The sequence below is a fragment of the Ursus maritimus genome, unplaced genomic scaffold (genome assembly GCF_017311325.1).
Source record: "Ursus maritimus isolate PB19 unplaced genomic scaffold, ASM1731132v1 scaffold_7, whole genome shotgun sequence".
Classification (NCBI taxonomy): Eukaryota; Metazoa; Chordata; class Mammalia; order Carnivora; family Ursidae; genus Ursus; species Ursus maritimus.
In genome coordinates this window covers 41,691,888-41,709,807 of record NW_024426885.1, presented here as the reverse complement: position 1 = coordinate 41,709,807, position 17,920 = coordinate 41,691,888, and the positions used below count along the sequence as shown (strand labels likewise).

At 49.8% G+C, this 17,920-nt stretch overlaps 1 pseudogene; it reads right to left on the bottom strand.

The window, feature by feature from the left end:
* Positions 1-446: 446 nt before the first annotated feature.
* On the bottom strand, positions 447-1,071 carry LOC103668046 (annotated as a pseudogene).
* Between the last annotated feature and the right edge of the window lie 16,849 nt (positions 1,072-17,920).

Below are 17,920 nucleotides of genomic sequence, written 5' to 3'. Positions count from 1 at the left end.
AATTGTCACCTGATGCTGTCAAGGCCCTGATTGGTGGGCCAAACTGGTGGTCTGAGTATCAAGGAATTAGTTCCATCTTAGGGGGAGGGTCCATTGTAACTGGAAGTTTGGGGGGATTCCTCTTTACCTGGCACAGTTACCTGGCAAAATCACCACAGGTTCCTTGGTGAAAGACTAGGAGGAAGGCGTCTCGTATACATTTGTGCTGTGAAAATTGGTCAGGGGACTCTTAAGTCTGGAAAGGGTCCTACCTGGGGCTGCAACTCTAGTAAGTTGGGCCTCTGGTCACCAGACCTAGAGCACATGCATAGTTCATATGCAGTGGATGATGCTGTTGGTCAAATATTTCCTGCTCTCTACCTGAGGACACCTGGTTGTTGGCACTTCTTGTCCCCCTTGGGCTTGGATAGGGAACGACCTGGCTACTTCTGTCCAATCAATTCTGATCAGTGGATGTATGCCACTTCAGGACCGGAACATCTAATTGCCAATTTGTTACCTTCCAGAACAATCCATCTGCTCGTAAGCCTGGCCATGTTCAGGATCGTGACTGCTCCATCAGCCTAGATCCCAGAGCGAGAAAGTCAAGTGAAAGGGGCCCAGCAACCAGCAATAGACATACAGCATGAACAAGGAAGAAAGCTTTGTTATTTTATGTCATTAAGATTTTGACATAATCTAGCAGAGTTTGAGGTTTGTTTTTTTTTTTTATTACTCAAAAAAGCTTCATTTTTAAATTTAGCTTTCTGACTCTGAGCTTGTGCCTTCAACACTTTTACAACGATTTTCTGCTTCTCAGGAAGGAAAGCACGCTTGATCCTTTCACACACACACTTAGGAACCAATATAAATCCTGTTGACATGTTTTTTTGTTTTAGACAAGCTCATAAAAACCGTAGGCCTCCCAGCACACACTCCTCGAAGTTGGCCTGGATATACACCACATGAAGATTTTCCAACCTTCTTGATACGAAGGGAAATGATTCTATGACCAGGGGTTCAGGACAGCCTAGTTTTGTTAGAGGCTGTCTTGCAGGACAGCTTACGATGGTAGGTCAAACACTGGACCATTCCGACTGACTACAGATGCCGTCCTCAGAAAAGAGTTAGCGTACTCTGACTGACATGGAAACTGATGCTGAGAGATGCTGTGTGTCTTAACAAAACCCTGACTTTTGTGGCTTTGACTTAGGAGTCAACCGATGGGACAAGAAAGCTGTTTTGGAAGCTGTTTCACACTGAAACAATTGAGAAAACCATCACCGACAATTCCTTGGAAGGTAGATCATGAGCCTAGTAAGCTTGTGAGCTGGTAAGCTTGTAGCTCCAGAAGAGTCTAAAAAACCAAATGTTAGTAGCTTGTGTTGGTTGGTATTAATTGTGTATGGCAAGATACTTCGAGAAAGAGACATACTCAGAAAATAATGGACTAATTTATTGTCAGTGCGAATGGAATGGAATAGAGAGGCTTTTGGCAGTTTGTTTCCATCCTGAGGCCTCTCCCTTTGGCTCAAAGATGGACCATCATCTCCCCTTTGTTTCCATGAGGCTTTTCCTCTGTGTGTTTCTGTGTCATAATTGCCTCTTCTTAGATAGACACTAGTCATACTGGACTAGAGTCCACCCCAATGAGCTCATTTACCCTTAATTATCTCTTTTTTTAAGAAGATTTACTTTATTTATTTTAGAGAGAGAGAGTACACATGTGAGCAGGGGGAGGGAGAGAGAAAAGCAGACTCCCCGCTGAGTGCAGAGCCCAACATGGGGCTCAATCTCCTGACCCTGAGATCATGTTCTGAGCTGAAATCAAGAGTTGTATGCTTAACCAACTGAGCCACCCAGGTGTCCCTTAGTTATCTCTTTAAAGACCCTATCTTCAGGGCGCCTGGCTGGCTTAGTTGGGGGAGCATGCGACTCTTGATCTCAAGATTGTGAGTTTGAGTCCGATGTTGGATGTAGAGATTACTTAAATAAATAAAACTTAAAAAAAAAAATAAAGACCCTGTCTCCAAATATTCTGAGGTCCTGGGAGTTAGGACTTGAACATATGAATTTGGGAGGGATGGCACAATTCAGCCCACAATACCCTCCCACCAAGATGATGGATTAAAAGTACCTGGGATTAAATAGACAGATGGAGATGAGAAGAAAGAACTGTGGGAATGCTATTGCAAATAAAGCTGATTGGAATCAAATTGTTCAGAATGATAATGAGATGTCCCTCCCCATCTATGGTAGTATTCCTGGCCTTAAAGTCTAATTGGATAATAGTATAGCCCTATCAGATTTTTTATGATTAGTGTTTTTATTATTTATTTATTTATTCATTTGAGAGGGGAAGAGGGAAAGGGAGAGAGAATCTTAAGCAGGGCTCACGCCCTGCATGGAGCCCAACATGGGGCTTGATCTCCAGACCCTGAGATCATGACCTGAACCGAAATCAAGAGTCAGACCCTTAACCGACTGAGTCACCCAGGAGCCCTTTTCTTTCTTTCTTTCTTTCTTTCTTTCTTTCTTTCTTTCTTTCTTTCTTTCTTTCTTTCCTTCCTTCCTTCCTTCCTTCCTTCCTTCCTTCCTTCCTTCTTTCTTTCTTTCTTTCTTTCTTTCTTCTTTCTTTCTTTCTTTCTTTATCATCTATCTATTTAAAGTAGGCTCCATGCCCAGTGTGGGGCTAGAATTCACGATCCTGAGATTAAGAGTCACATGCTTTACTGCCTGAGCCAGCCAGGCACCCCTTACCCTTTGCCTTTTAAATTAATTTGATTTAATAATTTTTATTTAGTGTAATTTTTATATGGTCGAGCTTAAGTACTCCCTCTTGCTATTTATTATTTGTCCTATTTATTCTTTGTATCACCTCTCTTGGCTTCTTTTGGGTCAACCAAGCATTTTTTTTTAAGATTTTATTTATTCATTTATTTATTTGTTTATTTGAGAGAATGAGCGCTCAAGTGCTCAAGTCGGGGGAGGGGGATGGGGATGGGGAGGGAGAGAATGTCGAGCTGACTCTGAGCCAAGCTTCCAGTCCACCCCACGGCTCAACCCCAGGACCATGAAGTCACAACCTGAGCTGAAACCAGTAATTGGATACTCAGCCAACTGAGACACCCAGGCGCCCCACCAAGCATAATTTTTAGTATTATATTTAGTATTATATTTCATCTCCTTTTTGGCATTTTACCTAGAGCTCTTTGCACTGTATTTTAGTAGTTGCTCTAAAGATTATAATAGCAAACTTAATCCATCAAGTCACTGAAATTCTGCAATACAGTATTTTGGGTATTGTTTATGTTTAGTTTTAGAATTTGCATTTTGTTTCTTTCTTTAGAATTTCCACACCTCTCTCGAAATTCCCATCTCTTTGCTTTTTACGTTTATCTTTTCCATACATTCTTCAGTGTATTTAGAATACTTATTTTTAAATCCTTGTCTGCTAATTTCAACATCTGTATTATCTGCATGCTCCTCACGACCACTTCCCTCTATATTATGAGTCACATTTTCCCGCTTTTCAGCATGCCAGCAAATTGTTATTGGCTTCTGAATATTGTGGCTGGTACAATTTAGAGACTCTAAATCTCATTATCTTCCACTCACAAACGTCAAGTTTTGTTCTTGAAGGAACTTAAACCACAGCCAGATCATTTTGATCCTATGAGTCTTGATTTTAGACTTTAGAGTGGGTCTATTTCAGTTTTTCCCTTTGTCCTAGGGTGTAGTCCTTGGTTCCAGGAAGTGGTCCTTTCTTTTAAGGTGTGGACCTTCTGGGGTTTCAGTGGAAAGCCAGAATGTTTACCAGATTCTAACCTGACAGGATTTGAGCTCAGATTTTTGTTTCTCTAGCATTGGACGACGGTTGAAATTTCTGTTGAGCGTTCGCCTTCCTCTGGATTCCTTGGAGTCCTGCCGTGTACATGGGCAGCGCGGGAGTCAGCCAAGGATTTCAGAGGAGTTCGTACACAGGTCTTGGGGTTCTCCCTCTGGTGCGCCCTTCTTTCCGGGGGTCCCCCCTCCATGTGAGATGCACTGAGGCCCTGGCCTCTGATTCCTCAGCCAGGTATGTTGGCTTCTTTCTGCTTGAGATCTAGCCCCTCCCCCACTCCACCCACACCTAATCCACCCCAGTCTCCCATGGCACAGACAGTGACCTCGGAGAAAAGCTGAGTAAATGGGGATCTCACTCCACATTCTTTCCTTTTTTCAAGGATCATATCCCCTCCAGTTTCTGCCTACTTTTGTGTGCCCTCAAGTGCTCTCAAATAGTTGGTTTTAAGAAATATTTTGTCCAGAATTTGGAATTGTTGGGGCGCCGGGGTGGCACAGCGGTTAAGTGTGTGCCTTCGGCTCAGGGCATGATCCCGGCGTTATGGCATCGAGCCCCACATCAGGCTCCTCCGCTATGAGCCTGTTTCTTCCTCTCCCACTCCCCCTGCTTGTGTTCCCTCTCTCGCTGGCTGTCTCTATCTCTGTCGAATAAATAAATCAAATCTTAAAAAAAAAAAAGTACAAACTTAAAAAAAAAAAAGAATTTGGAATTGTTATCAGCGGACAGTTAGTCTGATACAAGCCACCGTTACTAATCAGAGACGGAAGCTTCTGAAGGGTTGTAAGCCTGCTCGTTGCTTTTTTAAAAAAAAGATTTATTTATATTAGAGGGAGAGAGATAGAGAATGCGTACGCGAGAGCAGGGTGGGGAGGGGCAGAGGGAGAGGGAGAGAAAATCCCAAGCAGACATCTCACCAATGGAGGAGCCCAACCTGGGGCTTGATCTTACGACCTGAGCTGAAACCAAGAAGCGGATGCTCAACCGACCACCCTACCCGGGTGCCCCTAAAAAGATATTCTTGCATAACTTCTTGGTTCGTTTGATTTTGCTATTTTATTACGGCTGACTTTCTTTTAAGACTTTATTTTTAAGTAATCTCTACACCGCCAATGGGGGGCTGGAACCCACAACACAGATCAAGAGTCATAGACTCCACTGACTGAGCCAGCCAGGTGCCCCATGGCTGAATTTTAAAATTTTTAATTTAATTTAATTAATTAGTTAATTAATTAATTTTTGAAGATTTTATTTATTTATTTGTCAGAGAGAGCACAAGCAGGGGGAATGGCAGGCAGAGGGAGAAGCAGATTCCCTGCTGAGCAAGGAGCTGGATGTGGGACTCGATCCCAGGACCTGGGATCATGACCCAAGCCAAAGGCAGACGCTTAACTGACTGAGCCACCCAGGCGTCCCAATAGCTGATTTTTTTTAAACCATTAAATCTTTCCTCTAAGATTTGCTCTGAGATTTTTATGCAAGTGACATCTCTTTTTAAAATGGGTTGAAATCACCTATTTAGATGTTTAACAACATCATTTACTGAATAAGCTATCCTTTTCCAGGGTTTAAATGTGTTGCCCTGCCACATATAAATGACTAGATGTGTGGGTCTGTTTCTGGTCTCTTCTCTGGTTTCTGTTCCATTGAGCTGTTTATCCCTCTGGTAGTCCATAGTATCTTATTACAGTAATTTTCTGGTACATATTTTATTTATATCTGGCGAGACAAGGACTTTTCCTTGTTCTCTTTTTTTCTCTTCCCCCCAATTTCTGTGTGCATGTATTTCTTCCTGCAGATGACATTTTATGATCAATCCCTTGGGTCATAAAAACTACGTTTGAGTTTGTTTCTACCGCAGTGGTTCAGGCAGCAAAGCCTCTCCAGTGGGGTTGTCACTGCTCTAAGGCGCCTGCTTGCCTTGTTTCCCCGCAGCCGCAGCCTCCGAGGGCCGGGGGTCGCTGAGGTTGGACAGACGTGTGGGTCTGGCTAGAGTGGTGGCCCTGAGGCCCAGGTGGCAGTCGGTGGCCTTCCCCGAGGGCTGCTCTCTGCCTGCGGGCGGGAGGGTGTGGAGATGGACGGGAGCCGGACTCCTGGGTCCGTGCACCCGTGGTCCTTGCTCACACGCAGGGTGCCCTCTGGACGCCCAGGCGACGGGCTCCGTGTTAGCGCTGCATCTGGATGGGCGCCCTTTGCTCCCTGGGGGGCCGAAGGCCGGGGGGCTGTGGTGCTTGGCAGCACCAGGGATGCAAGTTGCTGAGCAAGGCTCCCCCCACGCCAGGGGCGGCGGATTCAATTAAAATTGGGACCTAGAGACAAATCCCAACTGTTATTGTTATTGCCTGATATTGTTTATGAGAGTCAAACAGAGAAAATGAGAAAATGAAATAAATGGTATGAACATCTGGTAACGAGAGATGAAGTCATCTATTGCTCAGATAATTGGAAAACAGAGGAGACCTTAGCAAAAAAAATCTGGAATAGGTGAATTTGGGAAGTTTGCTCAATCAACCTAAACATGACAAAATCTATGGCTTTTGTCTCCTCTAGTAACAAGAAACTTCATAAAGTAATTTCAAAAGAAAGTCACCTAACTTATATTTTGACAAACTACAAGATCTCAGTGAAACAAGGAAAATAAAATCTGACCAAATGGAAAAGCCTAACAATGATGGGAAACTAAAAAATAAATGTAATTTAAAAAAAATCAATATTTTCCATTAAACCCAGTTCCGGCAATCTCAAATAATAAAGATTTTCTTTGGAAGGAGAAGGATTTAATAAAATAATCCTAGAGTTTATCTGGAAGAATAAATGCCCCAAAGCAGTTGAGAAATAAACAAGAACAGCGAGGTAAGACTTAGTTTACCAGACATCGGAACATATTCTAGAGCCCCTCTAATCAAATCAGCACGGTATCGCCATAGGCATAGCTAAATGGGTCGATGGAACAATTAATTAGAGAACCCAGAATTGCATCGCAGCCCCCATGAGAATAGAATATATAGCCCAGGTGGTAGTTCATGGTAGTGGGAACAGAAAGGTGTATTTAATAAGTAGTACTGGCTTAACGGCTAGCTCTCTCTGAAAGGAAATAAACTCGCTCTCGAAACATCTTTAATTTCAGTTCCGTGGACCACATGGGAGGAATGGCCAAGCCCGCCAGGTGGGATACCACTGCTGTCCAGGTGTACTTGCTCAGTGGCCTGCCAGGCCCTCTGCTGCTCACTGAGTTTGCAGCATGGACTGAGGCATGACCCCACCCTGGAGGGCCTCCCCTGTGTGGGGAGGGCAGGGCAGCACGATGAGGTAAGGCCTATAATGGAGGCCTATATAATATATATGGAGAGGGAGTGACAGAATTGCCTGGCAAGGGACATGTGACCTGATTTTGGTTTTGGTTTTGTTTTTTTAGAGAGGGGGAGGAGCAGAGGGAGAGGGACAGACAGGCTCCACACGCAGTCCGGAGCCTGAGGCGGGGCTCCATCTCATGACCCTGAGATCATGACCTGAGCCGAAACCAAGAGTCCGACGCTTAACTGACTGAGGCACCCGCGTGCCCCACGTGTCCTGATTTTTAGGCGTGTGCAGGCGTCTTCACTGCTGAAGCTGAGTAAGGGTGAGTCTGTCTCTGAGGCTCCTGAGGCTGCTCCCCAGTGACTGTCTGACCGGCCCCCAGCCCCGGAGCAGACCTCCAGATTGGATGCCAGAAGCACCTGGGAGGGGCCTGGAGGGATCTGTGCTGATCCAAGGGCCTGGCCAGGCTGTGCAGGGTGCAGAGCTGACTGCCCGCCCCGTTCTGCTTATGTCACCGCAGTTCCCTCCTCAGTGGGAGCCGGAAGGTCCAGGAGAACGGGCCCTGGCCTCCAGCCAGGCTTGCTGTCCCTTGGGGCCTGACTTGGTCTGTGCAGTTGTTTCGAGATCTGGTTCTGTAACCTGCCCAAGGAGGGATCATGCGCGTGGCCGGCCCAGGTGAGGTGGGAAGAAGGCCATCCTGGGAGCCCCAGACTGGCCTGACAGTTCTTGTATTCATCGGGGGCCAGAATACTTTGTTTGCTCCTTTGTGTTTTTCATGAAATGACAGACACTGGCAGAATCCCTTTAGCCCCATGGTCTCGCCATTTGGGCCACCCTCCTCTGTAGGTCTCCGGTATGGCCCAAGGCTATTTGGGGTGTGTTAGTCTTATCTCCTCAGTTCAACTTTTGCTAGCAGCCCTGGTTTCCAGGGCAGAGAAAGGGGAGACTGGGGACAATGGGGGCTGAGTTGGTGGTCTGCAGGGGGTGGTTGGGAGTCAGGGACAGATTCTAGGATGTTTCAATAGACTTTGGGCGTGGAGTACCATGGGGGTATGAGGAACACAGCTAGTGATCAGGACTGGGAAGCATGGGGGAAGGGGGAGCACACCGTAGCTGTCCCAAGAAACAGGTCTGTATTGGTGCCAATGCACAGGGGCCGGTGGGCTGGGTGTCCCCCCGAGGAGTCGGGGCACAGTCAGCTAAGTGGCTCCCAGAGAGCCACAGTCTGACAAATGTAATAGCATTCACCTCTGATCCTCCTAGAGTCACCAGAAATGGGTCAGAAAGCCGACAGAAGAATGCTTTCCCATGTCAGGGTCTTGTTACCTAGACCAGACTCCCCGGTGGTTTTCTGCTAATCACTGGAGGACACACTGGGGTGAAACTGATGAGGCTTTGTGGGGTGCCAGAGGGGACAGCTGAGGGTCTCAGGCCATACCTGGCTCCAGATGGCTGAGGAACTCCACTTCTGAGCTCCCTGTAGCCCACTTTGGGAAGCTCAGGGTTGATGGTGTGGGCAGACAGCCCCCTCTGCTCACACAGTCCCCCCAACCCCCCATCAGGCATGTGACATGTGGCTAGCTTTCTCTCTGTAGAGCATAGTCGCACCCCAGCACACCCTTGCCAAGGAGACCCCAGGTCATCAGGAGAAGTGATGGGGGCTCCCCAAGACTAACCACACTCAACCAGACAAGTCCAGGCTTGCTTACGGTGGCGGGGGAGGGGGTGGCATTTATACAATTGGGTGTGGGAAGTCCTATCAGCTCATTTTTCAGGGGCAGCGTTATTTCCAGTATAGCCAGGTTTTCCGAGAGCAGCTCAGTGTCTCTCCAGTGTACTACCTTCGCCATATAATACGCAGCAGAGAGGCTCCCGACCAGTCCCAGGCGGGGTAGGGCTCGTACTAGAAAACAACTAAAATGTCAAATTGTATCAAACATCCTCTACTTGTCAATGGAGATAGTCATGATTTTTCTCCTTTGAACAATCAATATGTCTGTTCTATTCATCAATTTCTTAATATCGTATCTATCCATGCAATTCTGGTAGAAACCACACTTGGTCACGGTATATTAACTTTTGATGTGCTGTTAGATTCGATTTGGTTTCTTCCTTTGCTATTCTGTGAGGCCTTAGTTTTCTTGTATTTTGCTGAGTCTTGGCTTAGAAAGAACGCAGGAGGCCCTGATGTTTACAGGGAATTGTAAACCTAACTAGCTACTGAAATAAGGAAGGACAGACAGAACCACGGCCTCCTCGGACCCCTCCCTTAACCCCCTTCCAGTGTGGTAACGTTGTGCTTGACTTCCCCAGGTTTACCCTCCCAACTCCCCGAAGGATCCATCTACGTCAGCGCTGTCCAGGAGAACTTTCTTCAGTGATGCAAATGTTCTGTCATATGTGTTGTCCATTAAAGCAGCCACTAGCCACATGTGGCCGTTGAGCGCTCGAAGTGTGACTGGCGCAACTGAAGGAACGAATTTTTAATTTGGCTTAATTTCTATTTTAGTTTCAATAGCTCTTTGTGGTTCGAGGCCACCATAGTAGACAGTGCAGATCTAAACCAGTTGTGGTCCTAACTCCATTTTCCTTGCTAGCACCTGGTTTAGGAATGGGCAGTTGACCCTATCATAGGGGAAGACTATGTGGGAGCTCCCTAATACGAGGAAATCCCTCTTCTTCCTTGGGGGTGTCATTTCTGAAAGCGACCCTTGCCTCCCTGAGGCTTGGAACACTCACCGATAAATGAGGCCATTTTCGTCTAAGAGGAAGATGATGCCCAGTGCAGAGGAAGGCACAGCTAGGAAAACCACACAAAAGCAGAGTGGGTGCCCTGGTGGGTGGGGACTGCAGCCTCCGGTTCTAGTGGTCTGTTCCCGTGTAACAAGCTACGCCAAAGCCTAGAGGCTTAACCCAACAACCACTTTATTCCGCCTCACAAGTCTGTAGGTCAGGAATTGGGGCAGGGCTCTGCTGCACGATGTTTTTGTGCACAGGGCATGAACTGAGGTCACTCAGTGTATCTGGCTGGCAGACAGCAAGGTCCGAGGTAGTTTCCCTCATGTGCCTGGCACCTGGCAGGGATGGCCGGAAGTCTGAGCTCTGCTGGACTGTCAGCTGAAGCTGATTGATGTGGTTCTTCCAGCGAGGCAGCCCCAGTCATCAGACTTCCTGAAAGGCACCTGGAGCTCCTCACACAGAGTGTTCCAAGAGACAGGAAGTGGAAGCTTCCAGCCCCTTGAGGTCTGGGCCCAGTCTGATTGAGCATGACTCCCACCATATTCTGCTGGTTAAAGCAGTCCCAGAGCCTGCCCAGGGGCAGGGACACATCTCACCTTTCAAGGGGAGGGGTGTCAGGGAATTTGAGACCATCTTGAATCCGCCACACCAGCCTTGCTTACTGGGGACACCCCTTTGAGTCAGGGCAGCCGAAACCATGTGAATCACATTCTCAACCTGCATATTTCTCATCTCCAAAATGTCTACTCTTGCCCTCTGGGCCATGGAAGGATCTGGGTAGGGTGCTCCAACCCCTTAAGGTTGCCCCACTCAGCTACTCGCCTCTCCCCTTCCGGCTACCACCTCCCCCTCTGTGGTCTCAGGCCCTCCCCAGGCGCTTCCCAGAACCTCTGCATGTGAGCCGGGGGTTACAGAACCTGACTGGGTATGAGGCCAGGCGCCCAGCTCTGATGGAGGGGTGTCTTTTTCTCCGGCAGCTGCTGAGAACTGCTGACGTTAGACTCGGTCTGTGCATCTCCCTGGACTGACTTGATCATTATCTGCCTGATACTACAGGTGACCCTTCTGGAGGACCCCCCTGGGACCACCACAACCTTGAGGCACAGGGAAGGTTTGGATCTTCATTGGAGGGAGTTTGCTGAGCTGGGCAGCCTCGTGGTGCAGGCCATATCTGCCTAGTGCTGCCCCAGACCACCTGGCCCTGTGGCACCCCTGCCCCCACATTCTTGCTGCTTGTCTCTTCCTCCTGTCCTGGAGCTTGTCCTTGCTAGCAGGATGGGATGCCGGCACCCGCAGACCCCCTTGGCACCGATGCATGCGTACTGGCCTGCAGAGCTGTGGGCCGTGAGACAGCAGATGGCGTGGGCCGCTGGCTTCTGTCCCCTGGCTGGCCTACCCCACAAGCTGCAGCTCAGGCCAAAGTGCACCACCGCAGCCCCGGGAGTCAGCTCTTCCGGCTCCTACTGGGGCCCTGACGGGCACCACACAGAAGAGCAGGAGTAGAGAGGCCTCTGCTGTGGGCACCCAGTAAACTCAGCAACTGGGAGATGGGAGAGTGTTTTCCCCTTTTTCTCTCTGAGGCGGACTCCTTGACGTCATGGTGGTTCATACAGCCTTCTTCAGACGTCTTTCGCAGCCGAACGATCGCTGTGCTTGTTACAGCGCTGTGCTCAGCTCAGTCAGCCCTCCCTGAGGCCTTCCCTCCCCTTTGCTCGCCTCACTCATGCTTCCCTGGGATTCACTCCTTAAAAAGTGTTAGCATCTAAGCTTTTGCCACGGATTCTGCTTCCCAGGGAATGCAGGCTGAGACAAAGCTCTTTCTTCACACTTGGTGTCACAAACATCCTGTGACATCAGTTCTGATCAACCACAGTCACTTAGCACCTCCTCCTGTTTGCTGGGCACCAGAGAGACCTTGGGGACACGGCGGCCAGCACAGTAGGTGCGGTCCTGGCGCCCAGAGCCCTTGGGGTGGGGGGAGGCACCAAGGGAGATGAGGGGGACAAACATCCCACTGTATAATAGAAATAGAAAGGGTAGGAAGGGCAAATTCTAGAAGACTTAGGCCTTTATGTCAATTGGTGGTCAATTCTAAAACCTGTAAGCAGGGGAAAGGGAGCTGTGGTTAGATTCCTTAGAAATTCTTCCGTCAGATAGTTTCTTTCCTGAAAGTCTGTGAGAGTGGGTGGGCTGCGGGGCTGGCCAGATGAGTACCGGGGTCCCAGCAGTCATCTGAGAAGATGCTGGCCAAGGCTTTTGTGTCGCCTGGTGGCCAGCTTGACCACACAGGCTGGAGGACAGGAAGTTCTGGTGGACTCGAGAGAGGATGACAAATTTGGAATGTTAAACCTTCAAGGGGAGGAGACCCTCCCTAGCCCCACAGAGGGTGGACCAGAAGTTGGGAATCCACGTATTATGACGTCTGACCTTCCTTCCCACTCTGGGATTTGGTGCCTCACCGAACACTAGTCTTTTGGAGAATTTCATTCTAATTACTTGCTCAATGCAGCAGGCATTTTTGGTGCTCTGCCCAGGTCCTGTGGCCACCATTCACCAGTCCCGTGGAACCACCCACCCCCTTCTATGGGCTGGCATCTGAGAATTCTTCCCCTGGAGGGAGCTGGAAGTTCTTGGGTGTTTAGGTACCTGCAGGGTAGCCCATAGCAAAGAATTGCTAGCTCAGCTCTCCTGTCTTGAGGTTGGATTAAATCCCAAGGGTAGCTTACACTCCAGAGCTCCCAGCAGCATCAGGTGGAGGCTAGGACTTTGCCTGACATGACACCTTTGGCTGCCTTTCCCTCTGCACACTACTTCCGGGTCTGGCTGAGCCTTTCCCACCCTGGCTTTTAACTGTTCTTGAATTTGAAGTCCCGGGAATTTCAAATCAAAAGAGGCAAGAGCATCATGTGGGTGGGCCCTCAAGAGCTGGCCAGGAGTGCCCCTGCTCCCGGGGCTCTCTGCAGGTGGGTGGGGGAAGGATCTAGTGGCTGGCATGATAAGACGAGGGCCCACAGTACAGCAGCTACAGTCCTTCCTCTTGTAAAGCTGCAGGGGTACAGGAAGGAGTCTCAGGGGAAACTTTTCTGGGTCAGCCCTACCCAAACACAGCACCGTTGGTGGTTCCATCAGGAGCCAGCTCTGAGCATAGCACGGCTGAGGCCCAGGCCCGAGACCAGGGCAGAAGGGGAGGAACAGGAATGTGGGGGTAGGTGGTTCCTTAATGGACCTCCCAGAGAGTTCCCGCTGCTGTGGCCTTCAGTGAGGCACATAAGTGCTCAGGTAAGTACCTCCACTCTTTTCGGGGTGCCTGAGGCCCTGCTCTGATGGGAGACTTTGTCACTCCTGATATCAGTTTCCTCTTCAAAGCCTAGCTCTGTCCTCCAGCTCCTGCAGACTTCTGTCTTTGTGTCCCAGCAGGTACTGGACCCAGGAGGACCAGGGGGGAGACCTGTCCCAATTGTGGGGCTCAGAGGTGCCTGAGGCCTCACACCCAGGCCCCCTGGATTCTAGTGTCTTCCAGGGGCATTGGTCAGAGGCAGGAACAGCAAAATCTGTAACAGAGAGAAACGCAGGCCAGCTATCTGCCATGAGGTTGAAAACAAAATGGTCAGGGATCCCCAGGCCTGGTTTCTTTCTCATGGGGACACATCATTTCTATGTGACAAGTCTAAAGATCAGAAACATGAACCCAAGGACACTCCAGCTCAGGGCTGGGCTGCTGGGGAGAGGGATTTGAAGTTCTATTCTGCTTGTCAATTAGATCTGGTGTTGGCAAGGGGGTGGGGCATACAGTTTAAAACTTTTAGGTTTTTAGGCTCAGGGATCTGTAAACTCAAGTAATGTCTTTCCTTCAAGTCCCCACATTAAGGCAGTTTGTTCTCATTTGTGCTTTTCTGTTCAGTGCAGTCCAGGCTGGTGCTGCACACAGCGGTGACCAGGCTGGGCACTGCGCTGGGGAGGGGAGGCCGGGGACGGTCGGGGAGGCCGGGGACAGTCGGGGAGGCCAACCCTCAGAGCAGGGGTCCAGGTCCTTGACCAGGCCCGCACCCCAGAATCTTGCTACAGAAACTTTGGGAAAATAAGCCTCCAGAAGGACCATGCTGATGTACAAAGATGCTTACGGAGATGGGGCACCTGGGTGGCGCAGTCGTTAAGCGTCTGCCTTCGGCTCAGGGCGTGATCCCAGTGTTCTGGGATCGAGCCCCACATCAGGCTTCTCTGGGAGCCTGCTTCTTCCTCTCCCACTCCCCCTGCTTGTGTTCCCTCTCTTGCTGGCTGTCTCTCTCTGTCAAATAAATAAATAAAATCTTAAAAAAAAAAAAAGATGCTTATGGAGAGGCCTCCAAGTCAGGGGTTGTAATAGTCAATTAAAACTTCCTCACAGATATTCTCTCCCCCAGTAACTAAAGAAGTGAGCTACAAAATATGTAATAAAACTCCAACCTTTGGAAAAATTAATCAATGATTTTTAGAAGAGAAAGCATAATACAGACGTCCTAGCACAGATGGGCAGTGCCTCAGTCCGGGGCTCCTGTGCCTCTTGACAATTCCTACCTCCACTCGTGCCCTCTCAACCTACAGTGAAGGGGAAGAGCATCAAACACCCCAGCCTCGTAGGTCACCTCAGAGCAGAAAGCACACCGGGGACTTCCGGATCAAGATGGCAGATGGTACACCATATTTCTAAGTTGGCTGTCTCTCCAAAACTTGCATGGAAGTCACAGTAAATGGGAATTCGGAAGACATAAACTCCCAAAGATGGGGAGAACAGCAGAGGGAACCACAACCATCTGGAACCTAGAAGCAGGAAGATGAGTGGAAACTGACTCAGTAGCCCCGGGAAAGCCACGTCCTAAACTGGCAATGGGAACAACCATGAACCACCCATAATCACTCGATTACACAGTGGGATCCACCAAAGGCTTCGCTGTGGGCAGAACCAGGTACCTCGGAAGAGGTGGGGGGAGGAGGGAGGCCAGCAGGGAGATCGCAGGGTGGTGTTTGGAGCCTTTGGCATCCTCCCCACTCTGCACAGCTGTCTCCCCATCACGGTCGAAGACTGCAGGCTCTCTTCTGGAGTAGGTGAATCGGGGGATCTCTGCACTGGGGAATGGACATCAGGTAAATGTAGGGGCCTTGGAGGTCCTGAACCAAAACAGGGGTCTAAGTGAATACTGAGATGTCTCTCTCCCCCACCAGCCCTCTTCTCTACTCAGCTTCTCTCTGGGAAAACTGATGTCAGGGGTCCCCCACCAAATAGCCCAGCCAGATCTACCCGTGAAGAAGTAGGGGTGAGGAGACTCACCCAGCCTCCAACTTCTTGGAAGGAAAAACACCAGTGTACTTCCTGCAAACATGGTGGCTCTCTGGGGAAGGGGTGCAGGGGCCAGCTTGGGCTCCTCTGAGGTGGCTTTGGAGGGTTACCAAGCAGCTCTGTGACATTCTTTCTAGATTGTGGGGGCCCTTAAGCCTCTTGGCTTCTGCTTTGGGGCTTTAATCAACAACAGGAAAAGTCTCTTTCCACATCCTTCTAAACAAGATTCAGAAGCATAAGTCTTTTGTTTACAAATATGGAGATAGCTAGCAGAAGAAATACCAAGGGATTGCAAATGAAATTGCTTCCAGGAGTGGAACTAGGGAGTAGGAGAGATGGGACAGGGAACTATTTTTCATATGAGCCTTTTGGTATGATTTCATTTTTATTTTTTTATTTTTATTTTTTTTAAGATTTTATTTATTTATTCGACAGAGATAGAGACAGCCAGCGAGAGAGGGAACACAAGCAGGGGGAGTGGGAGAGGAAGAAGCAGGCTCCTAGCGGAGGAGCCTGATGTGGGGCTCGATCCCATAACGCCGGGATCACACCCTGAGCCGAAGGCAGACGCTTAACCGCTGTGCCACCCAGGCGCCCCTGATTTCATTTTTAGTATTTTATTTTATTATTTTATTTTAAGTAGGCTCCACGCCTAGCACAGAGCCCAACACGGGGCCTGAACTCATGACCCTGAGACCAAGAGCTGAGATCAAGAGTCAGATGGTAAACCAACAGAGCCACGCAGGCGCCCTGATTTCATTTTTTTTTTTTTTTAAAGATTTTATTTATTTATTCGACAGAGATAGAGACAGCCAGCGAGAGAGGGAACACAAGCAGGGGGAGTGGGAGAGGAAGAACCAGGCTCATAGCAGAGGAGCCTGATGTGGGGCTCGATCCCAGAACGCCGGGATCACGCCCTGAGCTGAAGGCAGCCGCTTAACCGCTGCGCCACCCAGGCGCCCCGCCCTGATTTCATTTTTAAAGGATGCGCTGGTATCAATTAGATTGCACAGATAAAAACTACAGAACAATCCCAGGAATTCCCTTGACCTGGCCTGTCCTCAGGGGTTTGTGGGGCAGGGGGAGCCCTCACTCTTCAAACCTGTCACGTGGTTACTCACCTCACCACTGCTGCGGACACAAAGTCCCGAGTGGGGACACGTGGGCAGGGGTGGCCGGAGTAGCTGCTGTGAAATTGTAGACTTCCTGGTCCCCGGGGAGAAGCTGTGAGGTTTTCGCTCTCTGAACTGGGATTCTGAGAAGCTTTTAGATGATGAGGGAAAGGCCGAGTCCCTGGTGGACCACAGCCTCTTGGAGTGAGAAGAGCAGAGGGGCAGGCTGGGCTGGAGGGTCCACGTTCTGGGGCATGCGTGTGGGCGTCCATCCGCTCTGCAGGGAAGGGAGGAGCCCCAGGCTCTGCTTGTCAGCCCTGCACTGGGGTCCCACCTCTTACTCTGTGCATCAGCCCCCTGCTCTGTCCGGCCCTCTCCAGAAGGCCTAGAAGCTTCCGGGACCTGCAGCGAAGGCCCTTCTGGCTTTCCAGTGGGGCACTTCCCCGAGCATAGCTCTCTTGTTCCGAGTCTGTCTCAGGGGCAGCCGCCACACACTGGGTCCCCTCATCTCTGGGTGGCCGAGGCCTCCTGCAGACTCTGTCCCCACGGAGTGTTGGTCAGCTCTGCTTGCTGCAAGGAATCGAAGTTTATCTGAGGAAAGGGGAAGGCAGGACTTATGGCCAGGAGCCTGGGTTCAGGGATTGGGAGGGTTGGTGGGGCATCGAGGCCAGGCAGTTCTTGCCAGATTCCAGCAGGGGACCCAGGCAAAGCTAAACAACCAAGCCTGAAGGATCCAGGGGCTTGTCACAGGCAGGTGTCTCCCAGTTCCTAAGACCTCCAGGCAGCCTTTGTGAGGTACTCGGGCGGGACCACCTACAGCCCCCCACAACCGTGGCTTCCACATCCTGGTCTCTGAACACCTGCCTCAACTTCTACTCCACAGTTCCTTTGTGCCAGGGACCCCTTTGGAGTCTCGCACAGCCTATGTGGCCCTTTTCGGGGGCGTAGCCTAGAATGAATGCGTTAGATAAAATGCACAGGATTACAAAGGAAACCGATCCCAGGGAAATATTATCACTAAAATATTGAATAAATACATTTGTGTTAGGGTCACATGCATGCTTCTTCATTAACGAATCAAGATTGGCGGCAGGTGTAGGCAGGGCCTGTGATTCTGAAATACTGAACAGCCAAACCAATATTGTGCCCATCGTGCAACAATCCTACCGCCATAGAAAAGTAGCTGTGAGTTCCATTGGCGACAGAGTCACAGGCAATGCTACTGTGGGGTCTTGCCTATGCTCATAATAAAGGAAAACGCTATATTTCAGCTAGAGGTTTGTGCAACCATGTTCATGGATGGCCTAAAGTCTACCTGCAGACCCCAAGCTAAGAACCCTGCCTCTTCTGCCTGGCTTCCAGAGTTCACGGCTCTGCTCGTCACAGCCCTTGCCATGGGCTCCTCTCCGGTGCCCCTCTGCCCCTGGGCACCAGGTACTGGACTCCTCATCACCAGCTCTTTCCCCTACTTTACAGGGGCTCAGGCAGGTCTGGTTGGCGCCTGAATTTGGACCTTGGCAGGGCAGAGATGGTGGGAGAGTCTGCTCCTGGCTCAGGCTGCAAAGCTACAGCTCCCACAGAGCAGAAAGAGCTAAGGGGACTGGAGCGCATTGTGGGGGGGGGGGGGGACAGGGC